Source organism: Carlito syrichta, unplaced genomic scaffold (assembly GCF_000164805.1).
Source record: "Carlito syrichta isolate Samal-C Ts95f unplaced genomic scaffold, Tarsius_syrichta-2.0.1 Scaffold316067, whole genome shotgun sequence".
In the NCBI taxonomy this organism is placed as follows: domain Eukaryota; kingdom Metazoa; phylum Chordata; class Mammalia; order Primates; family Tarsiidae; genus Carlito; species Carlito syrichta.
The window spans coordinates 355,057-369,850 of record NW_007260163.1 but is presented as its reverse complement, the minus strand read 5'-3'; positions in this window follow the sequence as shown (position 1 = coordinate 369,850).

Genomic DNA, 14,794 nt, shown 5'->3' with positions numbered 1-14,794 from the left:
TTTGTTGGACTTAGGAACAAATTGGGTTTACAAACGTGCTCTTGACACGGAACTCATTCATACATAGGGGATTTACTGTAATGACATCTGTCCTCAGTCTTGGGGGAAAGCCTCTCCTTTCATCATTAAGTATAATGTCAATTGTAATCTTTTTAGTTTTTGTTTTTAATATGGCTGCTTTAAAAAAAATTACACTGAGCAAGTGCTATTTCTTAAATAGCACTTCTTAAAAAATTGATCACGCATGGGTGTTAGATTTTGTCTATTGCTGTGTCATTTGATGGAATCACATAATTTTCCTTCTTTAGCCAGTTGATATGGTAGGTCAAATTGATTTATTTTGCAATGTTGAGTCAACCATGCATACCTGGAATAAATCTCATTTGGTTGTGGCATATGATTCCTTTTAAATAATGCTGTATTTGATGTGCCGATATTTCGTTAGAGACATTGAGTTTGTGTTCTAATAAATGAAAGTTAGCAGTTTTCTTTTTTGTAATGTCATCATTTCATTTTGTTATTAGAGTAATGCTGGCATTATAGATAACTTGGGAAGTATTTCCTCTCCTGCTACCATCTGAGAATGTGTGGAAAATTAATATTATTTCTTGCATAAATGTCAGTAGAATCCACCAATGAAGACATCTGGGCCTGGCACTTTTTAAAGAAGGTTACTAACAATTGACTCAAATTATCACGAGATACAGGGTTTCAGTGTTCGATTTCTCCTTGGGTGAGCCGTCTGAAGGAGTTGGTACACATGTGGGCTTTTTCTCTCCTGCTTCCTACACCTTTCACTGGCTACAGCATTTCCAGTCCGTATCCTCGAAGCCCCGACTCTTGTGGACTCATGCCCCCGACTCAGGTGACACAGCAAGCCTGAGGAGGTTGGGGGGAGGAATCCCCTTCCTCCAGCTGAGATCAGGTGCGCCAAAGCCGCTGCCCTTGGAACGAGACCCTTGTCACGGAGGAGGCTCTGTCACAGCAATTGCTCTGCCCCTCCCCTTGCCACAGCCGGAAGGGGAATCTTTCCAGGATCCTCACCATGAGATCCTTGTGGAGTCCCTCGATATAAAGGCTACAGAACCACAGGAATGTGCGAAGACTGCGCATGGCCCTCAGGAGCTTCCCCCTCTCCTGCTCGTCCACACTCAGTTTCGCCACGGCCATGTTCCCACCAGTTTATGTCTCCACAGCTTCTGTTCCAGGTGAGCAGTCTCAGCTCTGTCCCTGGAAGCACTCGTCTCTTAGAGTAATGCTGGCATTATAGATAACTTGGGAAGTATTTCCTCTCCTACAACCATCTGAGAATGTGTGGAGGTTTGCTCTGCAACCTCCATTTCACGACGGGTCCTAGAACATTGCAGATTTTCAGAGCGGTCAGCTGTCTCTTGCTGTAAGGACAAGAGCGAAGACTGTCAAGCTCTTCACACACTGGGACTAATGCCAAGAGTCCCCGGCCCTTGTGTTTCGAAACAAGCTTCTTGGGGTCTCACAGAAGATCTTGGCGAGGCCCGTGTTGGGACGGCTGCTGAACACCGAGTGGCCAGCTCACCAAGCTTGCAGACCAACCCTGCTTGCTTCACACGCCAGGCCATGAGCTCCATTTGGACACCTGCCTCTCAGGCTTTAATTTCTGACACATTCATCACATGACCGGAGATGTCTGGCCCTTTCATCCACAGAATTAAAGTCCAAGCCAGCGCAGAAATTGCAAAAGAGGCGTCACCCTGTGGATGCCTCGGCCTTCACGCTGCCACCTTAAGGCCCACCGCTCCGTGCCCTCAGCAGCCTCCTCTCTGCTGCAGAGCTCTGAGCATGCCTGTCTCTACCATTATGGCTCTGCTCCAGACCTTTCCAAAGAGGGGAGAGGCTGACATTCACCTTCCGTGTCACGGGAGGTGCAGCTCCAAGAGTTCCTCAGAGCGAAGGTGCCGTGAGTACGCAGAGGTCCTGACCGCTGTTGCTTGTGTTGGCCACAAAGACCTTACACTGCCTGCCAGGAAGATCCAGCTTTCCAGAATTCTGTCTCGGCGGGTTTCTCACTCCATGACTTCACGGCACACATCTCTCCCTCTGAGAGTGGCAGTTTGCATCCATCTATTCAGCCAACCATTCATGCGTCGAATGTTCCTTAAGAGCTGCTGTGTTGGCATCAGACGACGAGCCGTTGGCCAAATAGACACAGCTCCTGGCTTAGTGGAATCACAGAAGCAGGGGAGCCAGCCACCGGTGTCACCTTTGCCCAAAGGAGGAGAGAGCTTTGCCGGAGAAGTTCACGGTGTCGTGGGGAGCAGATGAGGGTGTCCGGTGGCCCGGGACGGCTCCTTTGACGCACTGATGTTTCCGGCGGAGTTTTGAAGGATGAGCAGGAGTTGGTTGTGGGAAGAGAATGAGGAGAGAGTCCCCTGCATGGGGGAAGCACGTGCAGAGCCTAGAGCTGAGAGACAGCTGGGGCCCCTCGAGACGTCGAAAGACCTTCAGCCAGACTGAGGCACCGAGTGAGGGGAGAAGTGGGAAGGAGGTCGGGGGCCAGGTCCAGGCACGCCGGGCCCCTTCAGCCTCGCCGGTGACGTGGAGGCTTTACTCTACGGTGAGTCGGAGGCTTCCAGGGAGGTTCGGCAGAGAAGTGGCATGCTCGGCAGTGTGCGCTGAAGGCCATGCCAGTCTGGGTGTCAGTCAGATCCCGGCTGTGGTCAGGCCGGCCGTGGGATGCCTTCTGTGCGAGTCAAGATGGGGACGGCGAAGGCATGAACCCTCAGGGATTTCTGCTCCCGGGGACGGGCAGAGCCTCTCCTGGGCCTTCGAGTCCCAGCCTGGCCACACTCCATGCCTCCCGCACCTACCTGAGCTGGTTGATCATCTTACGTCACACTGCATTTTCTGTGGTGCTGATGTTCTCAGTGGACCACTTGTGCTAGGCTACCACTGGGAAGGCCCCAAGCATGCCACCTCTCCTTTCCTGCTTGACGAAATCTCACCTGCAGGAGTTAGTGCTGGTGAACTTAACCCCCGTCCCCAGGCTGACTCGTGGCAGAGTGGGCGTTAACCGTGCCAACTGCCCACTTTCCTTGCTCCAGATCCTGCTTCTCCCACCCCCCTTCTAGCTCCCCGAGGGCTAGGGCAGGGGAGGGGGACCAGAAGGAGGGAGACAGGAGTTTCTTGCTGGGCCAGCTCTTTGCGTTGTTCTCTCTGGTCAAAGCATCCTTACTCTTCTGTGGCACTCAGGGATGGCAGGACCCTCTGTACTTTCCAGGCCTTGAAGAAGAGCTTCCACCTCAGGGACTGTCACCTGAGAATGCAGCCCTTCTGGGAAGGGGGCAGGTGACAGGATGGAGCCCAGACCACTCAGAGTCCTGTGAACATCATCACCGACCTCTTGGCAGGAAACCTCCCGCGTCCCCACGTCCTGGCCCTACCTGACCCCCAAAGTGCCCAGCCCCTCCCTGCCTGTCTTGCCCTCCCCGACACTGGGGGGGGGTGCTGGCTGCTGTCCTACCCTCCTGGGGACAACTGGGGGCTCTTCTAGAAGAGTGGGAGGCCCACAAAACTGGAAACTCAGCCCTCCTCCAGCCAGGATGCAGTGTCCCACTCTCCAAAGTGATTCCCCAGAGGCCTCTCATTTGGCTTGGCTTGAGGTCGGGAGAAGACCACAACACTCTCTCTCTCTAACCTCTAAAGAAACCCATGCCTGTGAGGCTCCCTAGGCTTCTCTGGCATGTGTGAGAAGTGGCCAGTGGGTCGAAAGTAGACAACGCAGGACTGTCGAATGCTCTTTGTGGGATACAGGAACATTCATCACCCATTGGCCTCGCCTTGAAATGTTTGCCAAGATTCTGAAAACCAGGACACTGCCCATTGCAAATAATTCTGATTTTTAAATTTCCCTCTGGAATTACGAGTCCAGTAATGACAGAGGATTGGCAAGTTCATGGTAACTAGAAAACAGTGCTCACCACACAGAGGCAGCCATACTTTCTGAGGGCGGAAGGTCTGTGTCCCAGTTGAGGAACTCGAAAGAAGGATGGCAGAAGCGATTGGCTCCTGATGGCCACCACGTTGCTTTGCAAAGGTCCATTAGAAAGCGACCTTGCTCTGGGACGTGGATCAACAGCAAACGGGTATCTGGCATGGCTGAAAGGCAGACTCCGGTCTGGGGTGTGTGTCAGAAGAGGACTCAGGCCTTGAACAGGAGTGAAAGGGAGATGTGAATCCACGGTAAGCTTGAGAGTCAGACTCAGGGCTGGGGTGTGGGTGAGCAGAGGACTCAGATCGCGAAGAAGAGTGAAGGGGAAGCGGGGCTCGGTGGCTCAGCCTGTAATCCCGCCCCTTTGGGAGGCTGAGGTGAGTGGATGGCCTGAGCCCGCGGGTTCGAGACCCGCCTGGGCAGCGGGACCTCATCTTTACAATAAATAAAAAACTCAGCCGGGCGTGGTAGCGCATGCCTGTAATTCCGGCTACTTGGAAGGCTGAGGCGGAAGGATCGCCGGAGCCCAGCAGGTCGAGGCTGCGGTGGCCGGGAGCGGCCGCTGCACTCCAGTCTGGGCAACAGAGTGAGACTCCAACTCAAAAAAAGAAAGAAAAAAAAAGAGTGAAGGGGAGACGTGGGTTTCGGGTAGGCCTGAGAGCCAGACTCAGGTTTGTGCAAGTGAGCAGAGGACTCAATTCCTGCATGTCAGAAAGGATCGGGGTCGGTTCTGGGGTGTTCTTGCCTGGAGTGAAGGAGTGGGCGATGGCCTCGGATTGGGAGAGGAGCTGGCCCAGGCTTGGGACTAGAGTAACTAGAAACTCATCAGAGGCTCCTTTTAGCTAAACCCTGTTTTTGTTTTTGTCTTTTGTTTGTGCTACCCTGGTACAGCTTCCCTGAGCTAATCCACTGGCGTTAGTTCTTGCATTCCACGATCGACTGACCAGAAGTAGAGCGTCCTGCAGCCCCCACAATCCTGGGCTTGTGTTTCATGCCTCCTTGCCTCTGACAGAGCACTGCCACGACTTGGCTTTTGCCATATTTGCCTCTTGGTACCCCGTTTTAATTGGGGATCTTAATCCCCTGCATGTTCCCCTCTGCATCCCGCCCTGCAGGGAACAGCAGATTCCAGCACTCCTCCATTGGCCTTGGTGATGGGAAAGCCTTATGGGCCTTTCGGAGATGGAGTTAGGATGAAGTCAAGAGGTCCCTGCCAAGACTGGTGAGGTCTGAGATTTCACCCCCTTGCATGCTAACGAGTGCTGTGAATGCAGACAGAAAATGCCAGAGTCCTGGAGCAGGGATGGAAGATCGTATTTCTCACACAAAAGCGGCAGCCAGGGCGTCAGCAGAGTTTTGTGGATTCCTGATCCCCAAGTCCTGCGGGGGTGATGCAGTGTGCCCAGATCCAAGGTGCGCGGAGCTGGGGTTGTGCAGCTGCTAAGGAACCCAGCCAAGGGCCCTCGCTTTGTGAGAAAGTACGGTGGTTGTGTTGTAATTGCTGGCCACACCGTGGTCACCTTGATCTACTTAGGTGCCATGGAAACCACCCAGCATCCACAGGCTGGTTGGCCGTGTAGCCGGGAACACTCAGCAGAATGTGCAGTCTGCGCCAGCATTTCTAGCTCTGGAAATCTCCTAAGGACACTGCTGGCTTCTCAGCCTCATTTCACATGGGCCATCTTGAGCTAAGTTCCAGGGGCTGTCGGAACTCACAGGTGCAGTCACTCCCGGCCGTGGGCCGGGCGTCGGCTGCAGGCTGCTGGTGAGGCCCGTGGGGGCGCACTGTGCCCACCTCATCGGCTTGAGAGGCCAGGAGCGCCGTCTGGCTCCCAAGGCCCCCTGTGTGGTGCCCATCCAGGCTGCCTTCCTCCTCTGCCTCTGCAATGGCCACGTCGGTCCTCCTTGTGCTTCCAGCGCCGAAGGCTGGCTCCTCGGGTGCCGGTCTCTGTCCTTGTCGTCTTTGGAGGGAGCTCGTCCTGCTGGCCACATGAATGCCCTGACAATCGTGTTCTCACACCTCGCCCCGTTTTTCTCCATGGCACTAAGTCCATGCGAAATGTGCTTGGTTTTTTGTCCACTGTCCCCTCCTCCCAAGACCGTCAGGCTGTGTAAGCAGAGGCCTGTGCCCCGGCTGGCCCGTGGGTAAAGTCGGCCTTCACGTGTGGGCAGGCGGCGTGGGCGGGCTCAGTGGCCATGCTGTTCACTTTTGGGGAGGCTGTGGAGGCCCCTCCTGACGCGTGTGTGCTGGCCTTGGCCTCTCCAGGGTGCTGCTACCCCAGCCTTGCCTTCTGCACGCTCTGTCCTGTCTGCCAAGTCGTGGCAGTGCTCTGCGGACCCGGCCACAGCCTCGGCCCTGACACTGCGGGTGCTGTGTCATTCAGAGCCCAGAGGCCACTGGGTGGCACGTGCATCCTGCAGGCTGCCTCATTCACGGCTCCACAGTGACCCTGGGCGGGTGTGCTGGCCCTGGCAAGTAGGGCGAGGATGACAGAAGGACCTTGCATTCCGGGGCTCATGCTTGTGCAGAGAGGAGACGCTGCAGGGTGCCTCCACAAATCATCTGCTCCTCCCCTTCTTCTTCCACTTGGTCCCCCGTTCAGGCGTCTACGGGAGTTTGGCTGCTCCCAAGAGAGCTCCATGGCACAGACTTGTGGCTTTGACGCCTACTGACCACCAAAGCAACACAGACCGGGATGCCCTGCACAGCCCATGGGGCTGACTCCTGGGTGCCCTCTGTGATGCTCTGGCTGGTCATGGCTCCATTCCTTACTCTCCTAAGGAACACTTATGTCTTAAGCATGAGGAAAAGACGTTGAACCACCAATTGGAAAACTTGAAACCCTACTCCTAAATTGACTCTCTGGTAACTCTGTAACTTTGAGCTGTCTCTCTGAGCCTTGCTTTTCTCACTGACGTCGTCTCCAAATACCTTTCAGGGGAGCTCTAGGTCAGGAATAAGAGTGTGCGACATCTTTTTTTTTTTCTTTTTTTTGAGTCGGAGTCTCCCTCTGTCGCCCAGACTGGAGTGCAGTGGCTGCCCCCGGCCACCGCAGCCTCGACCCGCTGGGCTCCGGCGATCCTTCCGCCTCAGCCTTCCGAGTAGCCAGAATTATAGGCATGCGCCACCACGCCCAGCTGAGAGACATCATTTTTAAAGAGCAAGCGGTGGAAACGTCGAATCCTTTGACAGACGGATGGCCACGCCCAAGGGTTTGTGTCTGCCTTGCCACCTGCTTCTCCGCCGCACTTCATATGGGCGACCTGGAGCTAAGTTTCGGGGCTGTCAGAACGAACGGGTGCAGTCACTCCTGCACCTGTTTGGTATAAACTCCAGGTTAGAGTCCTGGCTTGTGCATGGAGTGAGAGATCATACCTTGTCGAGCCCTGGTTTTGTCACTGGTGGAACACAGATAGCAATGGCAGCAGTGTGGGTTCACAGGCGAGGAGACAGGAGCAGCAGCTCCTGCACAGCCCATGGCGTGGCAGCACTCTGGGCGGAGGTTCCTTCTGCAAACACACGGTGCTTTTCCTTGCTGCAGGCTCTTCGGCATGTTGTTAAAGATCCCACATCTTCCTACCCAGGCTCTGGCTAAGGAGGTGTCTGCCATCCCTCACTCTCCGCCCGGGGTTGGCCTGAGAGGCTGGTGGGGGTGAGATGGGCGCGAGGGCCCCGAGGACAGGCTGCCTGGCCATCCTGGGCCTCCGGTGTCCACTCGCTTCCCAACACGACCCCGGTCTTGGGGATCCTGCGGCACCACGAGTGGGGCAGTGAGCGGTTGTATTGGTCAACAGAGGACTGAATAGCGAAAGATGTTTCCAGCAAAGCATCCTGCTACGGTATCTGTGACTGCAAGTTGTTCCTGGGATATTTATAGACTGGATGCAAATGCCAAACATATGGCGTGCTCTTCCAGAAAGACGCTTTCAGCGAGGCTGTGCGAGGTGCTCAGCCACGCTGCTCTTTCCCCCGGAGGTGCTCCTTAGCACGCTAGCAGAGGGAATAGCACGTCCAGCTGCAGAAAACTGGTATGTGGGTGTCTCCCAGAGCACCGTCTCTGATGGAAGGCTGCTTCCATTCCTTAGTGTGGCCCTGTCTGGTCTCCGCGGTCCCTGCGGGGTTGCTCTGTGGTGAAGTGTGTGGCTGAGCTTTTCCTTCTCTTCCTGTTGCTTGACAAGTGGAGGTCATATGGAGGGATGTGGCAAGGAACCACAAGGACAGACCTTAGAGCAACCTGGAAGAAGGCCACTCATGTCTCTTAGCTTCAGCTTGCAAGCACAGGTGTGGGAGCCGCCAATCCCGGGGTGTACTCTACACCTTGCCTCAAGCTACCCACGCCTCTGGGCAAACACATACCTTGCGTAGCATGTCCCCTGTGGGAGTAGGTGCCAAGAGCTAGTGCCCTGCAGAAGGCACCTGATGTCCTGGGACCGACGGTCTCCGCAGAAGCCATGCAGCGCGGCGCAGAATCAGCCTGAGGTAGTGGGGGTAGCCCGTAAGTGGGCCGTGAGTGGGCTCTGTCCGAAACAAAGATGGTTTGTGAAATGCAAACCATTCAGCCACTACCCAGAGGGTACTGTGCATGCCTCCTTTGCAGAGAGCTTCTTCAGACTAGTTTGTTTTATTGGGCACTAAAAATATGCATAGATTTTTGTTTTTAAAAAGTAACACTCAAGCACTTAAGGTTTTGGGGGAATGGAGGCATGGGAATTAATATGAGCCTTCTAGGAGAGAAGTTGTGTGGGTCAGCACAGTGGCTCACGCCTATAATCTCAGCACTTAAGGAGGCTGAAGTGAAAGGATTGCTTGAGCAATACCAAGCGTCTTTTCTTGCCACAATAAAATAAAACTAGTAATCAATAACAGAAGGAAAATTTGAAAATTCACACGTATGTGGAAGTTAAACAACATACATCTAAACAACAAATTGGGCCAAAAAAGAAATCAAAAAGTAAATAAAAGAGTATCTTGAGAGAAAACCTACATATCAAAACATGGGAAGCAACAGAAACAGTTCTAAGAGGAGAATTTATAGTGATAAATGACTATGTGAAAAAAATTTATATCTTGCTTTACACCAAACTTTACACTTCAAAGAACTGGAAAAAGAAGAAAAACTAAGGTCAAAATTAGCAGAAAGAAAGAACAGAGAGCAGAAATAAACAAAATATAGACTAAAAAGACAGCTCCAAATCAATGAAGCTAAAAGTTGATTGAAAAGATAGATAAAATTGACAAGCCTGTAGCCAGACTAATCAATAAAAAAGAGAAAGGACTCAAATAAATAAAATTATACATAAAAGAAGAAATATTACCACTGATGTCACAGAAATACATAAGATCATAAGAGGTTATTTGGGACAATTATGCACCAATACACTGAATAAGCTAGAAAAAAAATCCTAGAAACATGCAATGTGCAAAGATTGAAACATGAAGATATAAAAAGACCTGAAAAAAATTAAAGAACTCCCAACAAAGAAAATCACAGGATGAAATGGTTTCATGAGTGAATTCTACCAAACATAGAAAGAATTAATGCCAATCTTTCTCGAAGTCTTCCACAAAGTTAGAGAGCAGAGAAAAATCGCAAACTTATTCTATGAGGCCAGTGTTACTTTCATATCAAAGCCAGAAGAAGACACTACCCAAAACAAACAAACAAATAAACAAGCAAATAAATAAGCACAGGACAGTATTTCTGATGAACAAAATGCAAAAATCCTAAACAAAATACTATCAAACCAAATTTAACAGCACATTAAGAGGATCATATACCACAGTTAATTGGGATTATTCCTGAAATGCAAGGATGGCTCAATATATGCAAATCAATAAACACTATAAGCCACTTTAACAGAATAAAGAATGAAAACCATATGATCATCTCAATAGATGAAGAAAAAACATTTGACATAATTCAACATCCTTTTATAATAAAAATCTCAACAAGTTAGCTATAAAAGGAATATACTTCAATATAATAAAGGCCATATATGATAAGTTTATCGCTAACAGTACATTTAATCATAAAAAGCTGAAAACTTTCTCTAAGATCAGGAACAAGATAAAGATGTCCACTTTCACCACTTCTATGCAGCACAATGCTGAAAATCTTAGCTGGGCCAATTGGGAAAGAACAAGAAATAAAAGGCATCCAAATTGGAAAGGAAGAAATAGCATTGTTTTTGTGCATGATATGATTTTATATATAGGAAATCATAAAGAGCTCTCACAAAACTGTCAGAACTAATCAAGGAATTCAGTGAAGTTGCAAGATGCAAAATCAACCTACCAAAGTCAGTTGCATTTTGCACATTAACAACAAGCTATCAGAAAAATAAAGTTTAAAAAATCCTGTTTATAATAAAAATCATAAAATGCTCAAGAGTAAAGTTGATAAAGGAGGCAAAAAGAGCTGTACACCAGAAACTATAAGATGTTGATAAAAAATGGAAAATTTGATGTTGTTAAAATGTTCACTTTCCAAAGTGATCTAAAGAGTCAATGCAAAATTTTAATGCCTTTACTTTTGGAATTTGCGTCTTCCCTCTTTTTTTTTTTTTTTTTTTGCTAAGTCTAGCTAAATGTTTGTCAATTTTGCTAATTTTTCCAAGAAACAGCTTTTGGTTTTGCTGATTTTCCCTGTTGTTTTTCTATTCTGAATTTCATTATGTTCTCTCTAATCTTTATGTTTCTTTTCTTCTGCTTGCTCTAGGCTTTGTCTGCTCTTTTTTTCAAGTGTCTTCAAGGGTAAGATTGGGTTATTAGTTTGAGGGTCTTAATTTTGAAGGGGCATTTATAGCTATACATTCCCATGTGAGCACTGCTTTAGCTTTTTTCTATGCGTTTTTGGCAATGTATATCTTCATTTTTATTTATATCAGAACATTCTCTACTTTCTCTTGTGATTGCTTCTCTGATCTGTTTGTTATTTAAGAGAATGCCATTTAATTTCCATGCACTTGCTGATTTTTCAAATTTCTTTCAGTTACTGAGTTGCAATTTTATTTAGTTGCAGTGGAAGAACAAAATTTATATGATTTCAATTCTTTAAAATTAATTGAGGCTTGCATTCTAGCCTAGTATTTGGTTTGTTCTAGGACTATTCCATGTTCTCTTGAAAAGAATGTCGTGGGGGTGGGGGTGGGAGTGGAACGTAACAGCAATAAGGGTACCTGATCAAACCAGGCAAAGTGGGAACCAAAGAGAGACCCAAACTTTACCTGTATGATGACCACCTGTATATCTAATCCTGAATGGGATCATACATCCTTAAAACTAAAAATAAAAGAATGTTTATTTTTGTGCTGTTGGATGGATTATTATACAGATATTTGTTAACTGGTTTATAGTGTTGTTTAATTTTTCTGTTTTCTATTATGTCTACTTGTTCTATCTTTATCAAAATGTGGTTACTGGAGTCCCCAACTGCTATTGCTAATTTCTCAATTTTTAAAGCAATGCAATCAGTTTTTGTTTTATATTTTAGGCCTTTGTCACTAGTTGCACATATGTTTATAACTACTATATGTTTTATACATACATATATTGTGTGGTAAAAAATTTGGCCTTGTCTGATGAGATGTCTAGCCTTTGCCCCAAGCTTCTAGGAAGTAAATTGTATAAAACCTGATAGGACTGTCTTTGCTGAGGGTGGGAGCTGACCACTTCAAACCTCAGGATGATGCTGGTACAGTCAACAATCTCATAGCAGAGGCTGTTCAGAACAGAAATACCAAGCACATGGTTTATGGTTACAGGCTGACCGTGCCAAAAAGACCAACCAGGTGAATTAGGGCTGGAGAGGGTTTGGTTTAGCTGGGTTATCAATTGGTGGAGAGACTGAATTCAAGCAGATGAGTAATCAATCAGTCAACCAATCGTGCCTACATAATAACACCCCCGTAAAAACTCTGAACACTATTGCTCAGAAGAGATTTCCTGGTTGGCAATATTTTGTGCACATTTTTACATATTGATGTCAGCGAAGTAGCATATTTTAACTCAGAGGGAGAGAACACCAAAAACTCGGCATTTGGAGCACTCCCAGACTCTGACCGGTGTGTCTCTCATATGGCAGATTTTAACTTGTATGCTTTCCATGTAATAAATTATAGTTGGAATATAATAGCTTTCAGTGAGTTCTGTTGTGAATTATTGAAACTAAAGGAACGTCCCTTAAACTTGCAGTTGGTGTCAAGAGTGAGGGCAGTCTTGTGGAGACCTATTCTTTCAAAATTTGTAGTTTGGTTAACTCTGGGAATATATACTGAGTCTGCAAATTGATGCATTTTTACTGAACTGTTTTATTTGTTCTCATTAAATACTATTATTGTTATAGATGCACATCCATTTTTCTATATGTCTAATGTATTTTTCGTTTCTTTATTTCTCCTTTAGTGCTGTGTTTTATGTTACATGAATATTTTCTAGTGTAACATTTTCATTTCTTTAATAACTTTTCCGCTATGTGGTTGTTCTAGGGCTTACCATATACATCTCAACTTATCAGATCCCACTTTATATTTATAATAACTTATTCAATTAAGATATAAAAATGTTACTTCTATATAAACCTGTTCTTTCTTTTCCCCTTTTGTTATATTACTGTTATGCATAACATGAATATATATTGGGAACTTCCAAATACCTGCTTATTATTTTAAATAATTTTATCTTTTAAAGAAAGTTGAAAGAAAGAAGAACAAACATTTATTTTTAAATAGAGTTTTTAAAAATTAATCCTCTTAGCTACCATTTCTAATTCTCTTAATTTATTTCTGTGGATTTGAGTGACCATATGGTGTCATTTCCTTACTTCAACAAGCATCACTTACTTCCTTTGTGCTGTTATTTTCAAATATAATTACTTTTATGTTACTTGCTCAACAATTTAGTTATATACATATTATTTTATTTGTTTTGTTTTGGTTTTTTTGAGTTGGAGTCTCACTCTGTCACTCAGACTGGAGTGCAGTGGCCGCTCCCGGCCACCGCAACCTCGCCTGCTGGGCTCCAGCGATCCTTCTGCCTCAGCCTTCCGAGTAGCCGGAATTACAGGCATGCGCTACCACGCCTGGCTGATTTTTTGATTTATTGTAGAGATGAGGTCTCCCTGCCCAGGCGGGTCTTGAACCCGTGGGCTCAGGCAATCCACTCACCTCAGCCTCCCAAAGGCACGGGATTACAAGCTGAGCCACCGAGCCCGGCTTACATATTATTTTATATAATAGCTTTTAAAATTATTTAAGTGTAGAAAGGAGACGAAATATGCATTTATACTGTATATTATAATTACAAAACTTAACAATGCTCTTTTTCTGTGTGTGTGCATTTGAATTACCATCTGGGGTCACTTTCTTTCAGACTAAAATCCTTCTTTTAGTATGTTTTGTTAAGTGAGTCAGCTAACAACTAATTCTCTCTGTTTGTCTTTATCTGTTTCAATGTTGTTTATGAGAGAGAGTTTTCCTAAATATAAGATGCTTGCTTAACATTTTTTCTTTCATTGCATTAAATATGCTATTCTGCTATCTTCTGGCCTCCATTAGAATCGGCTGCCTTTCTTATGATGATTCCCATGCCAAGTGATGAGTACTTTTTCTGCTGCTGTTTTTGAGATTTCCTCTTTGTCTTTCAACATTTGACTATGATGTGTCAGGATGTGTATCTCTCTTTTGAATTTGTCCTACCTGGAGTTCTTTCAACTTCTTGCATGAGTAGATTAATGTTTTCTTTCGTATTTGGAAAGCTTTCCGTTGTTATTTCTTAAAATATTTTCTTGTTTTTTTCTCTTTATTCTGACTCTGTTTCTCTTATGTGTATGTATGTTGGTGTGTATAACATTATCTCACATTTCTTCCGGGTTCTATTTATTTTTGTTCAATCTTTTTTGTAGTTTTAAAAATTGCATCATTTTAATCGATCTATCTTTAAGTTCACTTATTCTTTACTCTTTTAGTTCAACTATGCTGTTGAATCCCTCTAATGAATTTTTAATTTCTTTTATTTCAACTTTTAAAAAATGATTTCTGTCTCATGGTTTGCATTTTTCATTTGATGAAGCATTTTCATCATACCTTCCTTTACCTCTTTAATCATTTTCTTCAGTTCTTTGAAATTTTCATAATAGCTGCTATGAATCTTCATCTGTTAAGTCTAACATTTCCATCCTCTCACAGGCAGTTTCTGTTGTCTGACTTCTTTCCAGGGTATAAGTTATAATTTCCTATTTTGTTGCATGTCTTCCAACTTTTTATTGAAAATTGGGCATAGATAAAATATTGTGGTAATTTTGGATACTGCCTCCTTGGGGCTTTGGGCTACTTCTTGTTGCTTATTGGTTTAGTGACTTGGATGGACTATTTTAGTGGGTGTATTTCCCCTGAAGTGTGAAGCCTCTGATGTCCTGAGTGCACAGTCTTGTGCTTTCTCACTCTCTCCTTAGGATGACAGTCGAGTGGAACTCTCTTCCCCAAATCTATCTTTTAAGCTCCCTCTCACTGTTGACATCACACCCGGCGATTAGGCCCTACAAATTGCCGACTGTCTTCCTATTTTAAACAATACCCTTAGGCATAAATTTCTCCACAGACCTTAAAATTAAATTCGGGCCCCTTTAGGGAGCATTTGTGAGCTGGTCTTAGAGCTTTGTGTTGACTCCAGGAAGTGTTCTTAGCTGTCTTTTTTCTGGTTCTTTCTGGCAAACCAGCTGGCCCTCAAGTCAGCTGAATGCTTTGCTGGAGGGAACTTGCTCCTCTGAGTGCTTGCCAGCACCATCCCCATTGCTTCAGAGTCCCCTTAGGCTTGAACTTCACCACACT